Here is a 6,000-nt window from a genome sequence, read left to right on the forward strand (position 1 = left end):
ATGTCCAGAGTGTATCTAAACCATCATCCACTGCAATGAATTCTTCCCTGGATAAGCCGTGGCAAACTAAGGACTGGTCATTACCTGGATAAGGAAAACAGGAAAGCAGCCATATCCAAAGGGCTCAACCCAATGGCATCTGAAAACCAGCCTGCCAATCAAAGCAAGCTACAGCAAACTAAATATTGGTCATTGCCACCAGCCAAACCAACATCAACAGTTGGTTCAAAGGCCGTCAGTAGGCCGAAGTCATAACCTGCAATTAGAGCTAAGGGAAACAGCTTTGCCACCACTGTTGCACCCATCTTGCTAAGTGACATACCAGCTCATGGCTCAGCAGGAAAGTCTCTTTGTGTTTGTTGCTCACAACGTCACTCACTGGAGGAATGTCAACATTTTAAAAGGACAAAAGCACAGGGATAAGATCAGCTTTCTGAAGGAGAAAGACCTTTGCTTTGGCTGCTTAGGTGAAGGGCATAGGAGTTGGGAATGCGGTAACCGGTTAACCTGCAAGACAGGCAGTCAATACCATCCCACTGTGCTTCATGTTGACAAAGGAGAGACATTGAAAAATGACACACACCATTCTAAAGAGCCAGTGGCATGCAACAACACGGTGTCTCATTAAAACCTGCGGTTACACGGGGACCAGAAAAGATGGCTGTGTTCTCTCTATCTTACCTCTCCAAGTCAAGTCCACCAAAGGGAACTGAATAGTGCACACCTTCTGTTCAGCTCACCTTATGCAGAGACCCAATGTGGCTGGTAGATGAACCAACATACTCCTACAAACCATGGGACAGCAAAGAGTTGTATCTGCATATGAGTGTTCAGATTTGGAAATATCTTAATTGGAGACTAACCTCTTCTACAAGCTCCCAGAAGTCCTCACGCAAAAGAAAATGCCTCTAAGTGCTGAATGAAAGAGATTTGGAAAAGTGGCCATATCCGTCAAAAGTCTGAAATCCCGGCATAAAAGCTAACGTCGACCAGTCAATTGGAGGCAACGCACCCAAAATGTTTGAGCCTTGAGAGGTTTAAACAGCTGTGAGGATGGCTCATAGACTTTCAGAATAGGTTGGGTCATGAATGGTCCTTTGTAAAGTGATGACAGCAGCATGGATAGGTGCCCTTCAGCAATGGTCAAAAGGATTTCCATTTGCAAGTTGGAAGAAATGCTGAGTGAGGAAGACGGACGAGCGCATCAATCATTAGCCCGTCTAGGCAGCCCTCAGTGGGTTTAAGTTCAGGCTTAGCTGCTACAGTTACAGTATAGTATGTTGTCCAAAATAATGTAAAATCCCCATAGCATAGTATGTCATTTAAAATCCTGAAAAAATATAGTGTACAAGGTATCTTATAAAATCATTTAAAAAGTTGTACAATGTCTTGCAAAATGATAAAAAAAACAACAAAAAAACAACTTCATTGTGTTATATGTTGTCCAAAATCACAAAAAGTCAAATTATAGTATGTCATCAAAAATGATGAAAAAAAGTCCTCGTAGTGTAGTATGTCCTCAAAAATGAAAGAATAAATGTCATAGTACACTGTGGTAAATTGACCTTAAATGGACTATACTTGTATAGGGCTTTTCTCGTGTTTTTGTCCACTCAAAGCGCTTTCACACAACATGTCACATTCACCAATTCACACACACATTCACACACTATGATAGACCATCTCATCTTATCTTAGGATATTTTTTCATGATTTTGGACAAATTACTATATTATATTTTTTCATGATTCTGGGCGACAAACTATACCATGACAGGTGTCTTTTGTTATGTTTTTTTTTTTGTGATTCTTGGCCACATACCTTTTTTTGTGATAGTATTTTTGAACAGTCTTTACTGTGATGTTTTTTGTGTGTCTGATTTATCTTGTTTTGCATGACAGAAGAGAGTATTCACGATATACTATAGTATGATTTGTTTATGCTTATAAATGAGATACAATGACATTTTTATGCCGTTTTGGATGACAAAGTATACTTTGATGTTATGTTTTTACAACCGTATGTTGATGATTGCTGCGTGTCTGCCTGAGTATGATTTTTGTTTATTCTTTTTCCAGTCACTTTTGTGTGTTTTGTTTTGGTTTTATCACTTCTTTATTCTCCACACCACCTTCATTCCTTCACTCTACACGTGGTGGCACTCATCAGTCTACGTACCTGCCTACAATCATGACTGTACCTACAAGAGAGCCAGCTCTAAAGTCATTCCCTGCCAGACTGTTGCCCAACACGGTTTATTTCAAGGAAGTTCAGCTCTGCTTTGTATAGTTTCCATTTTTTCCCGCATGCTATTTTGTGTTTTTGATAAGACCTCTTTGTGATTTCTGCCAGGTTTCCCAGCCAGCTGTCCTGTCAAACCCTTCCAGCTGAAGATACCACAAGAACCTGGATCACCCCTCACCTCAGCCAGTCATCTGACCACCATTCTCCTACACGTTTCACAACTGTAAGAAAACACCTTTTTTTTCCTAATATCAGTTTTATCTGTTTGCTTTTGGGTCCTCAGTCCCAAGCATGACAATTATGCTGTTTTGGACCTCATCGCATTTTGGATAACAGGCTGTATGTTTGCTGCTGTTTTGAAAGACATAATGTAGTATTTTCCCATTTTGGTTGACATATCATATTGTGATATTTTCATGTTTTTCACAATTTTGGACAACCTACTATACTATGAGGTGTTTTCTGATTTTGGACGTGTTATGCCCAGATTAAAAAAGAAGGGAGGACCACACAGTAGTAATACTTTAAATTAACAACACATTTAATACAGGTAACAGAACCAAAAACCAAACCAAGATGTAGGTCAAGTGGTGAGGTGTGGGTATTGGGCGCATAATGTCTTTGGGTGCCAACTTAAACCATGAGGAAACAGAAGGGTAAACAATCAAACCAAACAAAACCATTGGGCACCTGAGATGCACAGGCCTTCTGGGGGAGAGAGAGAGCCATCCCCTAAATGGCCAAGCTTAAATAGACTTGTGACAGGTGAGGTGAATGCCAACAACAAAGTGGGAGGAGCCACTCAGTCAGGGAGATCCTGAAAGAAAGAGCACAGGCAGGCCAAACAGGAACTAAACAGTGTTGCAGGGGCATCACAGACAACATGCTATACTATGACATTTTTTGTGATTTTACATGACGTACTATACTATGAGAATCCATGATTTTTGACAACATACTATACTATGACATTTTAATCATAATTTTAGTTGACATACTGTACTGTGATGTTTGTACATGATTTTGGACGACATATCACAGGGATTTTTTTCTCATGATTTTGAATGACATGCCATACAATGTCGTTTTGTCAGAATTTCGGATGACATACTATAATGTTTTTTTGAGTTTTTTGACAGCATACTATACTTCAAGTTTTCTTTGTGATTTTGGATTACATACTATTCTGTGAGGTTTTTTGTAATTTTGGACAACATACTGAACCCTGACATTTTTTCGTGATTTTAGACGACATATTTTACTATGACATGTGATATCGATTGGATATGATGGTATGTCTTTTTATGACGTGTCCCAAAAACAGCTGAAAACACCCCAAAACAACCTAAGATAATATACCAATACACGCCATGACATACAATGCTGCAAAAACACCATGAAAATGCATGTTGAAAAAAATGACCAAAAAGGCAAGACTATAGTATGGCAGAAATGTTAAAATATGACATGTCCCAAAAACAGCTGAAAACACCCTAAAACAGTCTAAAAGAGCGTGCCAAGGCACGCCAAAGCATAGAATGCTCAAAAAAACGGACTAAAAAAACATAAAAATGCATGTTGAAAAAATCACCAAAACGGCAAGGCTATAGTATGGCAAAAATGTCAAAATATGACATGTCCCAAAAACAGATGAAAACACCCCAAAACAGTCTAAAAGAGCGTGCCAAGGCACGCCATAACATAGAATGCTCCATAAACGGACTAAAAGAACATAAAAATGCATGTTGAAAAAATGACCAAGAAGGCAAGGCTATATAGTATGGCAAAAATGTCAAAATATGACATGTCCCAAAAACAGAAGAAAACACCTCAAAACAGTCTAAAATAAGCGTGCCAAGACACGCCATAGCAAAGAATACTGCAAAACGGCCAAAAACACCATAAAATGCATGTTGAAAAAATGTCCAAAACAGCAAGGCTATAGTATGGCAAAATGTCAAAATATGACATGTCCCAAAAACAGATGAAAACACCTCAAAACAGTCTAAAAGAGCGTGCAAAGACACGCCATAGCAAAGAATGCTGCAAAAACGGCCAAAAACACCATAAAAATGCATGTTGAAAAAATGACCAAAAAGGCAAGGCTATATATAGTATGGCAAAAATGTCAAAATATGACATGTCCCAAAAACAGATGAAAACACCTCAAAATAGTGTAAAAGAGCGTGCCAAGACACGCCATAGCAAAGAATGCTGCAAAAATGGCCAAAAACACCCTAAAAATGCATGTTGAAAAAATGTCCAAAACAGCAAGGCTATAGTATGGCAAAAATGTCAAAATATGACATGTCCCAAAAACAGAAGAAAACACCTCAAAACAGTCTAAAAGAGCATGCAAAGACACACCATAGCAAAGAATGCTGCAAAAATGGCCAAAAACAACCTAAAAATGCATGTTGAAAAAATGACCAAAAAGGCAAGGCTATAGTATGGCAAAAATGTCAAAATATGACATGTCCCAAAAACAGATGAAAACACCTCAAAACAGTCTAAAAGAGCGTGCAAAGACACGCCATAGCAAAGAATGCTGCAAAAACGGCCAAAAACACCATAAAAATGCATGTTGAAAAAATGTCCAAAACAGCAAGGCTATAGTATGGCAAAAATGTCAAAATATGACATGTCCCAAAAACAGATGAAAACACCTCAAAACAGTCTAAAAGAGCGTGCAAAGACACGCCATAGCAAAGAATGCTGCAAAAACGGCCAAAAACACCATAAAAATGCATGTTGAAAAAATGTCCAAAACAGCAAGGCTATAGTATGGCAAAAATGTCAAAATGTGACATTTCCCCAAAACAGATGAAAACACCTCAAACCAGTATAAAATAGCATGCAAAGACACACCATAGCAAAGAATGCTGCAAAAATGGCCAAAAACACCATAAAAATGCATGTTGAAAAAATGTCCAAAACAGCAAGGCTATAGTATGGCAAAAATGTCAAAATATGACATGTCCATAAAACAGATGAAAACACCTCAAAACAGTCTAAAAGAGCGTGCAAAGACACGCCATAGCAAAGAATGCTGCAAAAATGGCCAAAAACACCATAAAAATGCATGTTGAAAAAATGTCCAAAACAGCAAGGCTATAGTATGGCAAAAATGTCAAAATATGACATGTCCCAAAAACAGATGAAAACAACTCAAAACAGTGTAAAAGAGCGTGCCAAGACATGCCATAGCAAAGAATGCTGCAAAAACGGCCAAAAACACCATAAAAATGCATGTTGAAAAAATGTCCAAAACAGCAAGGCTATAGTATGGCAAAAATGTCAAAATATGACATGTCCCAAAAACAGATGAAAACACCTCAAAGCAGTCTACAATTGCGTGCAACGACACGCCATAGCAAAGAATGCTGCAAAATGGCCAAAACACCCTAAAAATGCATGTTGAAAAATGTCCAAAACAGCAAGGCTATAGTATGGCAAAAATGTCAAAATATGACATGTCCCAAAAACAGAAGAAAACACCTCAAAACAGTCTAAAAGAGCGTGCAAAGACACGCCATAGCAAAGAATGCTGCAAAAAAGGTCAAAAACACCATAAAATGCATGTTGAAAAATGTCCAAAACAGCAAGGCTATAGTATGTCAAAAATGTCAAAATATAACATGTCCCAAAAACAGCGAAAAGACCTAAGACAGCCTAAAATAGCATGCAAAGACACGCCACAGCAAAGAATGCTGCAAAATGGCCAAAAACAACCAAAAAATGCACGTTGAAAAAATG

This window comes from Plectropomus leopardus, chromosome 9 (genome assembly GCF_026936395.1).
Source record: "Plectropomus leopardus strain MGB_pleo_1.0 chromosome 9, ASM2693639v1, whole genome shotgun sequence".
Classification (NCBI taxonomy): Eukaryota; Metazoa; Chordata; class Actinopteri; order Perciformes; family Serranidae; genus Plectropomus; species Plectropomus leopardus.